Here is a 17,156-nt window from a genome sequence, read left to right on the forward strand (position 1 = left end):
AGATGCTATTTTTGAAGATTAAAATATGGCCAGAAGGACTAGGGGAGAATCAAGTGGCCAAAAGGTGATGCAGAAAAGTGAAGAGAAACTGTCAGAAAGAGATATGCTCAACCAAAAATGGGAACCAGAGAAAATGGAGACAAGGACAGTCACCCCAATGTGCAAGAATCAATACTCTATATATGGGAACACATACTCTATATATGGGAACACAGTAAAGAAAGAACTTGACTCAATGGCATGTTTTCAGAATAGTCAGGACTTCTTGTTATTTCAATTTTTTTCTGAATTTGTTTGGGTAGACACAAACTTCTCATGGCTATGAATGTGACTCCAGAATTTCTGTGTGAGAAAGGGTTAGAGGCAGCATGTCCCTTGGAAGTGGTACCTTAGGGGACAAATATGGTCTTGTCCAGACCCACTTCTCTTTCCATCCTCTGGCTTCCACATTGTCCTCTGATGTCACTTGGTCACTTGTTTTTCCTCATCCTGCATCAGCCAGGGGCAGAACTTGCCTTTCCCTGTCCTGTGTGAGAGAATTTTCAGTATTCCAGTCAGCAGCATCCACAAGTTCATTTAGAGAATTTACCCACTGGATTGATGCTCAAGTAGCAGTTAACAGTGGTCATGATTGTAACAATGGTTTTCCTTCAGCAAGCCTTTCCATGGCATGTCTTTGAGGCCACCCAGTTTCCCTAGGGAGGGAACGGGGCCAGGAAGAGGTGGTAGCCTGTGGACTCCAGCCGGCTCTCCCATCACCCCCTCATGTTGTGTGCATGCATGAGTGAACATTTTTGGGTAAACATTCCTGCTTTTCCAGGGCCATTCAACAAGTTAAAGATTAACTCTTCAGAGCAATTCTCTCTTTTTTAAAATATATTTTTAATGATTTCAGAGAGTAAAGGAGAGTGATAGAGAGATAGAAACATCAATAATGAGAGAGAATCATTGATTGGCTGCCCTGCATCTCCCACACTGGGGATCAAGCCTGAAACCTGGGCATGTGCCCTGACCAGGAATCAAACCATGACCTCCTGGTTCATAGGTCGATGCTCAACCACTGAGCTATGCTGGCCGGATGCAGAGGAATTCTTTAATTAGGAACATGCCTCTGTGTGTGTGTGTGTGTGTGAGAGAGAGAGAGAGAGAGAGAGAGAGAGAGAGAGAGAGAGAGAGGTGCTGGAGGCTAAAACCAACAAGTAGTTAGCATATCAATGCGATATTCAGCAGGACTGAAAATCAGCATAATATTGCCCTACTGTTGGCCAAATGGCTCAAGGCAATCCCCTAACCTGATAATCCATTTACTGTTTACCAAACTTTACCTTTGATATGCCTGTTTGCATTCCTGAGGGGAAAATATGTATTCAAGTGAATCAAAGCAAATGGGACCCAGGAGTCAGAGAGTCTCTCCACTAGAGACAAAGGTTTTCCACCTGGCCCCCCATGCCTTCTAAATTCATATTTCTTGTCTAGTGCATCCATTTGTTCAAGGCCCTTTTTCCAGATCCTGAATCCTTGCTGCAAAAGTTTGCAGCATTCTGGTGCCCAACGTGGGGCATTTGGAGAAGAAGATTCGCCAGAGTGAAAAACAAAGAAACAAGGCAATTCACCGGAAAGGTGGGAGGTTCGCCAAAAAGGTAGAGAAATTCACTGTGCACAAAGCCTGTGCCAGTGCCAACTTCAGAGTCACGAATGGTAAAGTGGGTGGAAACATCTTTTATTTCAGCCAGGCTATAATGGGGAAAAATTAGAGTAAAAGGCAAAAACATCATTGTAAATTTTTAGCTTGTATGCTCAAGGATAAAGATATTAAAATGTCAAAAGGTATCTCTTAAATCAGGCTCAAGGAAAATGAGTGCACTTGTCATCTTTAACTATGTGGGCTCTTGTTTGAACTGCATTATGCCCAATTCGTATTGGTGATCAAAAGTCTGTAATATCTAAGGCCCCGGATCCTCTGCCTCTAGTGTGGAAAGGCTCAACAGCTAGAGGAAATGGGGCTAACAGTCATTTTACAAAAGGACTCTTTAATTCTTTGTCTGAAAATTACCATATGATGCCTTGGGACAGGCAGATTTTAGCAAAAATAACTTTAGATGTCAGGCGATGCTATGGAGAGAAAGATCCATGAAAAGAACTCTGATTTATTAAGTCTTGTCTATGTGTTATGGGCGCTTATCTGTTAATTGTTGTTTTATCTGTCTTTGTTGTTTGATTTAATTTGTTTATTGTTAGTCTATTAAGCATGCCTTTAATTTAACTTAATTTAATAGAAAAGAAACAGTAGATGGAAAGGCCATTACTGAATTTCCCCAAAGCAAACAGGATGTGGGGTGGGGAGAAAGAGTATGAGCAGTACACATGCCAATAACACAGGTTCTAAGAAAATTCCCTAGACAAAGGGAAGTAACTGAAAAAGGCCCCAGCCCATTAATTACTAGGTCCTTTGGTGATCCTGTAAAATGGACACCCACTCCCGAAGTGTTATTAAAAGTCTTATTTTTGCCATGTTTTTATTTCCCAGTCTGTCATTTGAAATTTGAATAGATGAGACACTTCTCACAATTTTGGGAGGCATCTGGGATTTCTGTACCCATGAAGAGAAAAAGGCTAGCTTAAGAGAAGGAGCGCCTGCCTGATTTTGGGTGGCCTCTTGGGCTGAGCCCCATCTCTTCACGGATTTATTATATAGAATAAACCCAAGGCTGTTTTTCTTTAAAAGATGGCAAAAATGACACAAGGAAAATATACAGACTGTGGTTGGGCAATAAGATTAGTGTTTCCATAATAATGGGTAGTTCTTGAATAATAATGGACTGCATTTCAGGGTTGCCTCACAGGTCCCCAGGGGCACTCCTGGTTTTATAAAATAAAATAATACTTTAACATTAAAGCTACTGAAAGTCAGTAAGTTCTCTGTTACAGAATTTGCCTAAGAAAATGCCTTGGATAATAATAATTGGCTTTACAATCTCAAAATTATTAAAACATAAATAAATAAATGTAACTAAAATGAAGAATTTGTAATAAAGCTTTTTGGTAATAATTATAAATAGAATAATAATGAAAGTCCAGTCACTCAAGAGGAGACTGGCTGTACTCTGTGATAGAGGAAAGGGCCAGTCCCAGAGAAGCTGGAGCCATAACCTTACCTGTTATCTCTAAGGAAGAATGTGGCAGCTTTACATTCAAGCGGCTATGAGCCTTCTCCCTCCTCCCCTGCCTTTTCATCAGCTTTCCGTGTGACAGGCAGGGATATTCGCCAGCCTCATATATAGTTTTCCAAGTTCTTTGGTAGCTTAAAACTTTAGAACATTGCTGAATTAAATAATAAAAAATTATTAAATATTAGGTATTTTAAAATGACAAAGTACTGAAATATTAACCTGAGTTTGCCTCATGTAAAAACTCTAGAGGATAGATTCAAATCTATTAATTAAATAAGCCTTGTATTTTATTTGAAATATATCCTTAAAAATATAAATGTATTACTAATCTAAGAAATGCTAAGTATTTAACTTGCCACCTAAAATTTGAGGCTTCTAAGAGTTTAAAAGTTCAAATTAAGTTGGGAGAAATTATATGGTTATGATAACAAAATACATAAAGTGTAGAAATTCATCTTTCAGAAAAATAATTCTTATATTTTCTCTCGAAAAATTAGTAGTTCAAAATATATTGTAGTCTTTATGTGTACCACGTGTAATAAAATTTCAACCTAGAATATAATATTTTGTTGGCCTGATTTTTTTTAAAAAAAGGAGAATTAACTCTATGGTCTGAACCAAATTTTTAATATAAAAACCAATTTAAATTTAATTGATATCTTTTAGAATAATTATAAAAAGTGTATTGATAAATGTCAATTTAAGAAATGCTGGCTCTTTACTTTTAATTATCATTGTAAAATTAAGGTTTAAATATTGTATAGTTTTAATAATAGAGGGCAGGACATACATTTTAAAGGAAAAGGTCTATACAAATTGCTGAAGGTATATACAAGTTAATAACAGAAAAAAAGAATATTAGAGTAGAAATGCATTTTTGAAGGACATAAAAAGAAGGTTTGAAGACTAATTTGAAAGTATGAAATTTATAAAGGTTATGTATATAATGAGAAGGAAAAAGAAGTTTTGAAAGAGAGAAATTAATTCTAAAGTTAACTATTTGTAAAAGTTATAAAAGGGTCATACAATCTCAAGGAAGTTTAAACAAAGGCTAGACCACTACCCTTATCTCCTGCCAAGGACAGAGTAAATGGTTAATACAAAAAGGGAGGGCAGAACAAGGTTACATACATAATGCCTCAGACAGACTGCTCTTCAGATAGGCTGGGGGGTGGGGTGGCATCTGTACTTCATAGGTCAAATGTATAAGTTTGCTTACTTTACTTTTTCAATAAAGATGCATACTTTAATTACTTGATAAATTGGCTTTTTACAGTATAATCAAGGTCTCATATAAACTCACTTATATGAGAAGCCAATATTTTATGAGCAATTGGTTCTAACAAAGTCCAAAGTAAAATTTGCATACATATGCAAATGAGCACTAGCCAAAAAGAACGCTGTTTAAAAGTAAATTTAAGCTTAATAAAAAGAAGAAATTTTAAAATCTCTTCCGCTACTATTTACAAAGTAAACTAAAAGTTATTAGTCAAGCATTAAATCTCATCATTAATGAGACACCATAAGTAAAAAAAGAGTTACTTGAAATGTATGCATTGTAGTATTGACCAGTGTACCTCTCTCCTACTGGTTTTTCTGAAAGGCAACCAAGTTTGTTGTTCTGTTTAAAAGAAAGTAAAAGAAACTCCTTAAATGTGGCTTAGCGATTGCTCTGGGAAAAGATACAGAGGGAAATGGTCTTTAAATATCTAGGAACTGTAATTAAAAGTCAATGTATTAGGCCTCAAAAGGTGGAAATACAAAAAAATTGCCTTAAAACTTTAAATGACTTTTAGAAATTATTAGAGAACATTAATTAGTTAAGACCTTATCTAAAAATCCCTATGGGAGAAATGGAAAATTTATTCAAAATACTTAGAAATCCTAACAAAGCTTTTATTAAGTGTATGCAAGGATCTACAGAATCATTTTCTAATTTCATGGCTTGCATGTAACAGCAGTTTGCAACCATCTAAAAAATATAAATGCCAAGTGGTTTGGGAACACCTGGTAAATCCTATCTTACTTAAACCAAGGACACTTAAAAATAAATAATTTGCATTTTGCCTCCTTAAACAAAGCTTGTTAATATATTCAAAAAGACTAATAGCAGAAATCCAATTAGTGTCATTTACTGTCCACACCCAAGGACAAATAAAGTCAGAAAATAAACCTTATTTCAGACTGATTTAAATTGGAAAATTGGATTAAGTGGATATTCAGGGATACTTAGCTGTCACGTACTAAAAACAAGTTTTATATTACACCCCTATTATTATACCAAAAAATACTAGGGAGGAACCTATTCCTGGAGCATTAACTATTTTTTTACTGATGGTTCATCTAATGGTAAAGCTGCCTATCATGCAATGAATACAGACCAGTCATACTTCCGTGCAAAGACTTGAATTAGAAGCCATCATGGCTGCATCGCAGGAATTCCACAAGCCTCTTAATATTATTTCTAACCTGCCTATACTGCTGGCCTGGTAAATAGAATTGAGACTGCTCGATTAAAATGGCTCAGTGACCAGAATCTATTTATCTCATTTAAACGGTCCTGGTCCTTTAACAAAAGGAAATGCATGTGCTGATTAATTAGTTGCTTTATTAAAACAGGCCACAGAATCTCATCAGCTTTTACATTAGTCTGCCAAAATATTGTTCAGCAGGCAAACAGATTATTAAGGAATGTCCTGCTTGCATGTTACATCTGCCTCAAGGGCCTCTAAAATCCCAACTTAAAAAACAAAAAGAAGGGATAGTGAAGAAATCTCTTGTAAGTAAATTACATCAAGCCTTAGTTACTTTAAAATTTTTCACTTTAAATTTTTTCACTTATAATGCGGATGGCAAGACATTCATGGAATTACACTAGTGTCAGAATAAGCCAAAGGAAAATGGTCTGGTAAAATAGAAAGAACCCGAGTCTGGTTTATGGAAGGGTCCCTTTATTAACTTTTGGTCGAGGATATATTTGTGTATTTCTAGAAAACTCCTCCAAGCCCATGTGGGTTCTTGCAACATGAATCTGAGAGAGGATCTTGCACCCTGAGCTTCACCCTGTACCTGTGGCTGCAGACAGTCAACTGCTCCAGTCACCAAGGTGGGATGAGTTCCTTGACTGTAGGAGTCATCCTGCCCTGTTAGAAGCCCTCCACAGCCATATTGTCTCGTGGGATTGAAAAGCCTCTTGATCACGTGCTGGGGTGTCTCTCACTGTTCCCGTGGCGTGGCCCTGCCACGTGGGCCCAGTAAGCATTCTGAGCATAACTACTAAATCTTTTTCAGATCGGTCTAATAAAGGCGAGATGCGCAATAAGGAAAAACAACAACATGGAATAAGACAAGGAACACAAGTGAGAAGGTGACAATGTCTAGCTCCGATGGCGTGCCTGCTGCGTGCTGCACACTGGGCTGTGTGCTTTGCTCCGTGCTGCGCCACATACCCCTTGTCACGCCGTAAGATAAGGTGTGATCACTCCCATCGTAATGTAACGCAGTGTCATTGTTTTTACAGGAGGAAGAAGGAAAAATCAGTGTGTCAACATTTTCAACTCAATTCTCCACCTTCCACTAGATGTCACTTTTAGCCTACATTTCAAACCACAGCATCTGGACAGCATGCACTTAATTTATAATGTGATTAAGCACATTTCCAGGGCAGGTAATATCCGAAAATATGAAATCAACTCGACTGCTTCTGCCGGGGTTCTTGTCCCAGCATCAACAAGGGTTCAGGAATCTGGAGAAGGCTGTGCATAGATTCAATAGGAATCCAGAGACTAATGAAGAGTCCTGAGAAGAGTTATGATTTTGAAAGGCATTGGGGGTCAGAGGAGCTTTGCTAAAGGAGCTAAGATCTAAGTTCTTAAGTCTAAGGCCTTAGGTTCTCTGATCTCCAGGACCCCATGCTTTTTATTAACACAACTTGTCCTGAGGCAAGGTGGAGATATACACTTCAAAGGATCAGGGCTTGGTACAGCCTACGGCTGTTTAAGTGTTTGTCCAGTAGGAGGCAATAACATGTAGATTAAGATGCCCTTTAACTGTCTGGCAGCAGCAAACAGTTGAATGTACTATCCTATTCAGGTTTGGGGAAATGCCTTTAGCCATTCTCAACAGGTGACTACATGTGTGACTCAACCCTGTTGAGTCCCCAAGTCTCATCAACCTTTTGATGAAACTCTTGAAATTATGACATGCTGGAATTGGTCGCCGGCAGCTTCAATTTGATTTTGTTTGACTTTTCAAATATGATTGTTGTAAATATCGATCTAGTCCCCCAGCTTTGGGATGTCACTTCCCTGTAGTGACTAGCTATTGAGAGGCCCCAACAGTGGGTTCGCAGTGGGGGCTGTGTACCAAGGTGACCTCCCCAGACACCCTGAGGACTGCGGAGGACTGCAGTGGACTGCTTACCTGCATGCCTCTAACCCATCCTTGTCACTTGCCATCTTGCTGAGTCACGTGGATCGGGACTCCTGCTGGCCATGTCTTTGTGGTTTCCTCTAAGTGTTGCAGCCCTCCCTACCTTTTCACCACCCTCACCCCCCAGCCTTCCGGTCACTCCCCGCCCCCACACCTGCCCTGCACACCTGCCCTGCTGGATGTGTGAACTGAACCTTCTCTCTTGATTACTCAGAATATTGCTAAGATCACGTTGCAGTATTTAAAACAAACCAACAAGCAAATGCCTTTGATTATGGAAGAAAAAAAGAAGAAGAAAAATACACTCCCACTCTACACACACACACACACACACACACACACACACACACACACACACACGGATATGGACACATCACTCCCAGTCGCCAGGGGCAGGTGCCTCCAGAGGTTCCTCTATGAGCTGTGACTCCCCAGCCCTCGCCTGCAGGGACAGCTTCAGCGCTCTCCAACCACAGACCCACAGGAGCAAAACCAGACTCAGTGGGGCCCAAACTTGTGCTATTTTGTGACTACGACGTAGAAGGCTCTTTAAAAGTAAAACTTTGGTTTGTCCCTTCATGTGGACAAGAGAAAGGCCCAAAGATACGAATATGCCCTGACTGTGCATAGCGTCTAAGTTGGCCAGTCGGCTAGGGACTGGTGGGGCGAGAAATGAAATAAAACTGGTGGAAGGGCGATGTACAATCGTCTTAGCTTCCAGGTATGGCCACGAGAGGGCGCAGCTACGCTATGAATTGAATATCAACTCCAGACTGCTCAGAGTTTAGAGAAATGGAGAAATTACTTGAAGCCTTAATTTGTCTTAATTCCCCTCCCAGTCCTTATGCTTTCTTCCGTTTTTTAGCCCTCATGTTGTCACAACCTACTGGAGCCCAGTCTCAGCTTGAGCACCTTATAACCAAATTATGATTCAACCCTGCTAACCAGGCCTACTTAGGTATCTGGGGGTGTCTGAAAGGAGCAGATGCTATGCTTCCTCACCTGGCCCCCAGGAAGCACTTAGAGACTCTGCCCTGCCTGCCTGGACAATGCCAGACCGGCCGGAATCGCCTCCCCAGTCCCACCACGAAACCGGTTTGGCTCAGTGGATAGAGCGTCGGCCTGCGGACTGAGAGGTCCCAGGTTCGATTCTGGTCGAGGGCATGTACCTGGGTTGCGGGCACATCCCCAGTGGGAGATGTGCAGGAGGCGGCTGATCGATGATTCTCTCTCATCGATGTTTCTAACTCTCTATCTCTCTCCCTTCCTCTCTGTAAAAAATCAATAAAATATATTAAAAAAATAAAATAAAATAAAATCACATTCTACGGAATAAACAATTTTTAAAAAAATTAAAAACCAAGAAAAAAACAACAACAACAAGCAAACAAAACCTTCAGAAAGTGAATTTGGAAGATGATTGACAGCAGTGCCTGATGGGCATTTTTTTTTTTTTTTGAGTGCCACATATTTCGCGGGGGTGGAGGGATGAGAGGGTGGGAGGGTGGGGAATGAAGCCTTAGAAAGTCATATTTTATTCACATTAAGCCATTGAGCTGTTTATCTAAGAAGACAGCAAGGTCTCTTTTAGAATCCAGAGCAAAGTTGTACACGGAAGTATTTGGGGGAATGAATTTCAGTTCAAGAGTCCCTTTTAAACTTACTGCAGAGAACTCGAGATGCAAATTATCAAAAATACTCAAAACTCCCAGAGACAAACTAATGAGATTAACTGTATTAACCATTATCCAGCTCATCCAAAAATAAGTATTATAATTGATTCTGAGGCCTATAACTGCCGTGTTTTATGACTGAAGGTACGAGATAGGAAAGAAACTTAAAATATAAGTCGTAATTATATAAATGAAAATTGTTAAATGAAGGAGAACTTATTGAAAATGTTGTATTTCATATATTTCTTTGCAAAACAAAGGGAAAGTCATATCCCTTTCAAACACATACATTGCGTTGGTGAAATAACTAGTTTCATTCCCAAAAAAGGCGGGAAGAGGGATCTAGATATACCTGATTCATGCATTTTAAAATAAATGTCAATTTTCAAAAAAATTTCTTTGTTGATGTTGTAGGTCTAAAAAAGTAGTTATCTTTCTTTCAATGAATCAAGGCATAAAATTTCTGTTAAATATTTTATTATGTGCTTAGATGCTGAAAAGCTTCTCTTTTTAACTAATGAAAATTTTCCGCTAGGTTTGTGTTCAAATGATCAAATGTCATTATTTAAGTCTTTTAAATGTTTAAGAATGTTTAATGGTATTTAATGAATATGAATACAATAAGTATCTTGAAGAAAATTTGTAAAATACATCAAGATACAGAGATTAGAATAAAAATCACCCATGATCCCAATGCACTGCCCATACCTTGACTCAATTCTTTCCAGTCACTTTTATATTTCTAGAACCTAATAAAGGCAGTTTAAATGGGAAACTTCAGAGCAATGCCGTATTTGAATATAAACAGAAACATTATAACGTGGAACACAGCACATAGAATCCAAATCTGACTTAAAAATGAGATAGATCACATTAATAGATGTGAGTGGGAGCTGAGTCGATTTGACCTCTCAGTAAAGGTCAGGTTCTTTTGGTAAATAGTCTTCCATGGTGATAGGAAGGTTGGCCACTGTACATCCCCTGTCCCCACTAGCTGCCTGTAAGATGGTATGTGACAAAGAAAGCAAGTCTGAGACCCAGTTCTGCCCAGCACGCCAATATTGATAGCAAGCAGGTACAAAAACAGTCACACAAGCTATTCTTATAGCTCCTGGATGTCCTGCCCTCAGCCCTCAGGCATCCTGCCTTACATATGACATGAAAGGTTTACTGAGAGACACAAAATTCTGAGGGAAGGACCAGTGAGCCCTGGGTGGTGTTTGGTAGAAAAATCTAGGATCAGCCCTAGCCAGTTTGGCTCAGTGGATAGAGCATCGGTCTGTAGAGCGAAGGGTCCTGGATTGGATTTTGGTCAAGGGCATGTGCCTCGGTTTCATGGCCTTCCCCAGCTCGGGCCCTGTTTCTCTCACATCGATGTTTCTCTCTGTTTTTCCCTCTCTTCCACTCTCCCTAAAAATCAATGGAAAAATATCCTCAGATGAGGATTAAGAAAAAAGAAAGAAAAATCCAGGGTCAGTAGGGCTTGAACTCTAGATCTTAAACTTAATACAGCAGACCCAAGGGTGGGACTTACAGATATTTCATACTACGTCCCTGCACAGATGGTGAGGCCTGTGCCAACGTTTCCAGCTAACCCCCAGCCAACCTGGACATCACTGTAGGTTTTGACAGCATCCTTTGAAATATTGAGTAGCCACATCTGGATCACTGATTCTGGAATAGGGCACATCGAATGCCAACTAGTCACTCTTCGGTTACGGTTTAGGGTAGCACACATATATGACACTGTTTATACTAGTGCCCTGGCTTGCATCCTTCCCTCCCTTCATCTAGTTTCAACCCAGCAGTCCAAGTGGTCCTACTGACATATAAGTCTAACTAGAGGCCCAGCACATGAAATCATGCACAGGTAGGGTCCCTAGGCCTAGCCTGTGATCAAGGCCATCTTCCTCCCACTCGCCAGTCCCCAGTCCTGCCCCACCGTCACCCACCCCAGTTCCCCCATGGTTCCCTGTTGGCCGTTCAGCGATTGGAGCCTGCGGCTGGGGTAAGAGACTAAAATGTGGTCAATGCACCTCATAGCGACTGGTCGATCCATCGTTCTGGTTGTTACGCCATTATGGTCACTGGCCTTTTATTATATAGGATTATATTGCTCTTTGCTCTTTTGCTTTGGTGGCTCAATGTCACACTCAGAGCAAAAGGCAACATTCACACAATGGCCCATCAGGCACAATATCTGCCAGGCAGACACAGAGGAGAGACTCCACACATATTTTTGCATGAATAACTGAATAAAAGAACCAATGAATACAAAAATGTTTTAAAAGTAAATTGTCATATGGGCAACATAATAAATTGTGTGTTGTATTTCCAATGAGGTTTTTAAACACCCTCACTTTAATATTCTTAATTCTCCAGCTACTATACACTCTCAGAATAAAAAGGTGCTCTACTGCCTGAAGGAGCTCCCGAATTAATCGAAAGATCATTTAAATACCAGAAGGAACTTTTGTTTATTGCGAATTTTATTTTTAGCACCAACATACTTCACAGTGAAACGTCAAAGCCCCAGGCTGTCAGCTAGATGTCTATTTTCATTAGTGTTCACATCTGATACTCTATGCATGAGGGCATCACAGATAATCATTATCTGCTACCTTCTCAATCATTTTATTTTTTTTCTGAGTTTTAAAGTAATATTGCCCCCATGGATATTTTTAAGAGGTAAGAAGACCACACTAAAACGTATAGCACCCAAGGCTGCCAAAATTACATTGATGACAGGAATGAGATTGCACAAATTGATACCATCTTTTTAATTTTCTTATTTATTAATTTTTAACTGCTCTTATAAGCTATTTTTTAAGTCTTCAGCTTCCAGGGGGCATCTGCTGCCCTCAGGGAGTTCCTCATCTTGCAGACACTAGGATGTGAAGTGGGTAGGCTGATGGTAGGCTGATCGGCGCTACCCCAAAAAACGTCCCTGTCTGCCTCCTCAGAACCTGTGACTAGGTGACCTTAAGTAGCAAAGGGACTTTGCGGGTGATTAAGTGAAGCATTTTGTAATGGGGAGACTATCCTGCATGGTCCCACTGGGCCCAATGTTACCACTAGGGCCATTAGAAGAGGGAGACATGAAGGTCAGAGTCAGCAATAGATGTGACCACAGATGCAAGAGGTTGATGTGATGCAGGGAGGGGCTCCCGGCCAAGGAATGCCTGTGGCCTCTGGAAGCCCGACCAGACAAGGAAAGGGGTTTCCCCTCAGAGCCTCCTAGAGGATCACAGCCCAGCCAGCACCTTGACCTTATTTCAACGAGATGGAATTTATACTTCTTACCCCCAGAACTGCAAGATGATAAATCTGTGTTGTTTCAAGCCACACAGTGTGTGCTAATCTGTTAGCACAGCAGCGACATGGAGGCAATTGAAATGGCTTTCAGACCTTCCTCTAGAGCAGTGGTTCTCAACCTGTGGGTCCCGACCCCTTTGGGGTTCGAATGACCCTTTCACAGGGGTTGCCTAAGGCCATCGGAAAACACATATATAATTACATATTGTGTTTGTGATGAATCACTATGCTTTAATTATGTTCAGTTTGTAACAATGAAATTGGGGGTCACCACAACATGAGGAGCTGTATTAAAGGGTTCCAGCATTAGGAAGGTTGAGAACCACTGCTCTCGATGGAGATCACTTCTTTATTACGTAAGATGATTAAAAGTACAAATGCATATGTTAAATCACTTGTCTTATTGTTGCTAAAATCTGCCGTAAATGCAAACTGAGATTATTCAAGATGAGCATCTGTGTCAGTAAATTTACCCCAATGCGCCGCGAGACTACCAATCTCCTTATGATTGTGTGAAGCTGCACTCTGTGCAGGATTGGATGGGGACGGGCTGAGCCCCCAGAAGTTGCCACTGCGACAGAGTGAAAGTCCACCACACAGTCGGACATTGCTCCCACCACACACACACCTATCGCACTGTTCATGCGCCCAGGGGAGTGGAGAGCTGATTTTGCTCATCTCTGGGAAAACAGGACGAGGAACGCCAGACAGATTTGGCTTTGATGTCTCCTCATTGACCATATTCATAAGTGTACAGCGCCAGAGAAAAACTCACCTCTCTCAAACAAAGCATCTTCCTTCCCTTCATGTAAGAAAAATATGGCAGATATTTAGTAAAATGAAACATAACTGCAGATTTACCTTCTTGGGGACTCAGACATCTGGACTGTGCGATCCTACATCACCATCTGTGTGGCCACCCCACTTCTGATATTTTCTGTACTTTCGGCTAAATAAACTGGAATCTGACAGGGTGCCTGGACTCAGGAACCCTGGAATTCTTTTCACATTGAATTGATCGGCAAAGGCTTTGCATCCAACTTCAATCACCCTCCATATGTCCACCCATCTTCTCTGCAGTCAATCACCGCCAACCGGCACTCATGTCAGTCTCCTCACAGGTCTCTTTGCCTTCTCTTTTTTGCTTTGTTTCAATTCATTTCAAATAAGTAACAGTTTTCAGTATAGAAAGTAGATTAGGGACTTCTAGATTAAATCCTTCAAAGTCTGTGATTTTTATTGAAAATCAGACTCCTTACTCCAAGATGTTCACTGCCTCAGTTACCTGGTGCCTGTGTGCCTCTCTGACCTCACCTCCGTTATCTGTATCTTCTATAAGCTTGCTTTTCTTAGGCATATTTTTTCCTCTTCCTGGAAGTGCCATTCTTGTCCCTTCAATGGAGTGGATCTCTCTGTCTCTCTGTCTCTCTGTCTCTCTGTCTCTCTCTCTCTCTCTCTCTCTTTCTCTCTCTTTAAATGCCACATCTGTAGAGAAGGCTTTCCCATCTACAGTAACTTACTAGCAGACCCTGTCATCAGCTCTTACTAACACATGACCCTTTTTAATGACCTCATCACAATAAAACATATCCTATGTGTTTTTGTCTATTTTCTCTCTATCATCTTATCAGAATAGAAGTCCTACTTGCGTCTAAAATAGAGCTGGTTTCTAACAACCATGTCTTGATTGAATGAATACAGAGTATAATACAGCATTGTTAACTGCAATTATGATGCTGTGTATTAGATCTCCAGAACTTATTCATCTTCTAACTGCAAGCTTATGCCTTTGACCAACATCTCCTCATCCCCTCAACCCCCCTGCCCCTGTAACCCCCCACTTTACTTCTGAACTTCTTGCGGGCAGGGATTGCACCCTGCTCTACCTAGTCCCACTTCCACAGTGTTTGGCTTCCCGTAAGGTTTGCTGAGTATCGCGTACAAACATGCATACAAAAGTCTGCAGCCTCGGGTATTATTGCAATCACACCAGAACAGTGAGCACTTGGCTGTTTTGCAGAGTCCAGTGATAGGTGTGTAACAATATAAATATTTCTAGTTAGCCTTATTTTAGCTTCTGTCTTCCACAGCTCTGAGAGCCAGGGGAAAGCAACATCCCTAGAATTTTATTGACTCCACTTGTTTTATATATTGAAGCAGGTATGTACATATCCCAAGGAAGAAGAATGGGTGTTTACGATCAGAAGTTCCCTCGGGCAGCCCCCAGGAAGCTAAATAGCAGGAAAGCAGCCTTGTAAGATGAAATCACCTTTGCGGTACATTTAGATGGCCTTTGATTTCATGGCTCCTAGCAATATATTTGGCACTCCATAAACTAGACATTGGCACCTGCTCTAGGCCCTTTATATATCTCGGACAATATTGTTTTATTCCCTCTGGGGCGAGAATGTCCAGTAGAACTCTCGGCAGTGATGGAAATAGCTCTGCACGGTGTGTAGCTGAAACGTCCGGTGGAGTAGCCATCGGCCTCCTGCGGCTCCTGAGCACTTGAAATGTGACTGATGCACCTCAGGAGCTGAGTTTTAATTATGTGAGCCTGAACTTTAATTTGAAGGAGCCCCATGTGTGACGGGGCTGCCATATTGAACAGCACGGCCCTAGAGGCTTATGAACATTATGCCATCTTATCTATGTGTTATCTATGTGCACTAGACATCGTTGACTGAAGGTATTTACAATGTAATGAACTGGGTTCTGCAAATTGAAACTCTTTTTGACCTGGAAGTAGCATGTGATGAAGTGCACTTATTATAGCCAGGTCTATCATATGCATATTTATATATGTATATATGTATATGTATATAATTGTATATAATACAAGAGGCCCGGTGCACAAAATTCGTGCACGGGGGGGGGGGTGTCCCTCAGCCTGGCCTGCACCCTCTCCAATATGGGACCCCTTGGGGGATATTTGGCTGCTGGTTTAGGCCCGATCCCTCTCACAATCTGGGACTGCTGGCTCCTAATGGCTCACCTGACTGCTTGCCTGATTGCCCCTAACCACTTCTGCCTGCTGCCCTGATTGCTCCCTAACTGCTCACTTGCTGGCCCAATTACCCCCAACTGCCCTCCCTTGCCAGCCCAGTTGCCCCCAACTTTCCCCTCCCTGCCGGCCTGGTCACCCCACACAGCCTGCTATTTAGTGGTTTGGTCATCCCTCACTAATCCCCCTGCTGGCCATGTCAACCCAAGCAAACTGCTGTTTGGTCGTTACTGTTACTGTGACAGCATCCCAGACAATTGCATATTCCTCTATTATTAGTATAGATTATCTCAGATTACCATAACAAAATACTTTAGACTGGGTGGCTTAAACAACAGAATGCAAATTAAAAAATATAATATGTATATAAGGTATGAAGTTTAACTAATCATACTTTGAAGAAAACCTATTTCTTTTAAAGAGATGACTGATTATTTCATTGAGAAACTATTTTTATTTTAGGAATTGTATACTGGACTTCTGGTTTTCAGTCCAGTGTGTAAGGAGCTTAAAGTGTTGGGACAACTGGACATTCACATGCAAAAAAAATGAAATTTGACCTTTATCTTACACCACTCATAAAAGTTAACTTGAAATGGATTAAAGGCTTAAATGTCAGATTTTTGAAACTATTAAACTCCTAGAAGAAAACATAGGGAAAATGCTCCTTGATATTGGTCTTGGCAATGATTTTTTGCATATAAAACTACAGCATAAGCAACAAATGCAAAAATAAACAAATGGGACCACAAAACTTCTGTAGAGCAAATGAAATGATCAACAAATGAAAAGGCAATGTATGGAATGGGAGAAAATACTTGTAAACTATAGATCTGATAATAGGTTAGTATCTAAAATATACAAGAACATCACACAACTTGATAGCAAAAAAGCCAAATAATTTTATTTAAAAATGGGTAAGAAACCTGAACAGATAAATTTTTCCAAAGAAGAAATGCAGATGGCTATCAGGTACAAGAAAAGGTGCTCAACATCACTCATCCGCAGGGAAATGCAAATCAAAATCACAATGAGATATCCCCTCACACTTTCTAGAATGGCTTTTATTAAAAAGATCAGCAATTAACTGTTGGTGAGAATGTGAAAAAAAGGGAACCCTGTGCACTGTTGGGAATGGGACTTGGTATAGCTACTATCTTGAAGATATATCTGCACACCCATGTTCATTGCAGCATTATTTACAATAGTCAAGACATGGAAACCACCTAAGTGTCCAACAATGGATGAATAGATAAAGGAAAATGTGGAATTTACTAATAAATATTATGTAGCCATAAAAGCAGGAAATCCTATCATTTTGACAACATGGATGAAACCTGAAAACATCCATGAAATGAGTCAGAGGAAAGACAATTACTGAATGGTCTCACTTGTATGTAGAGTCTGAAAAGGCCAAACTGGTAGAAATGGAGTGTATGGTGGTTGCCAGGGGGCGGGGGATATGGGGAGATGTTGGCCAAAGGGCATGAGTCAGTGTGCACTGGTTTGGAAATAAGTCCTACCAGGTAGAGCTTGTTTAGTGTAAAGCTGAGCTCTGGATCC

Source organism: Myotis myotis, unplaced genomic scaffold (assembly GCF_014108235.1).
Source record: "Myotis myotis isolate mMyoMyo1 unplaced genomic scaffold, mMyoMyo1.p scaffold_m19_p_3, whole genome shotgun sequence".
Classification (NCBI taxonomy): Eukaryota; Metazoa; Chordata; class Mammalia; order Chiroptera; family Vespertilionidae; genus Myotis; species Myotis myotis.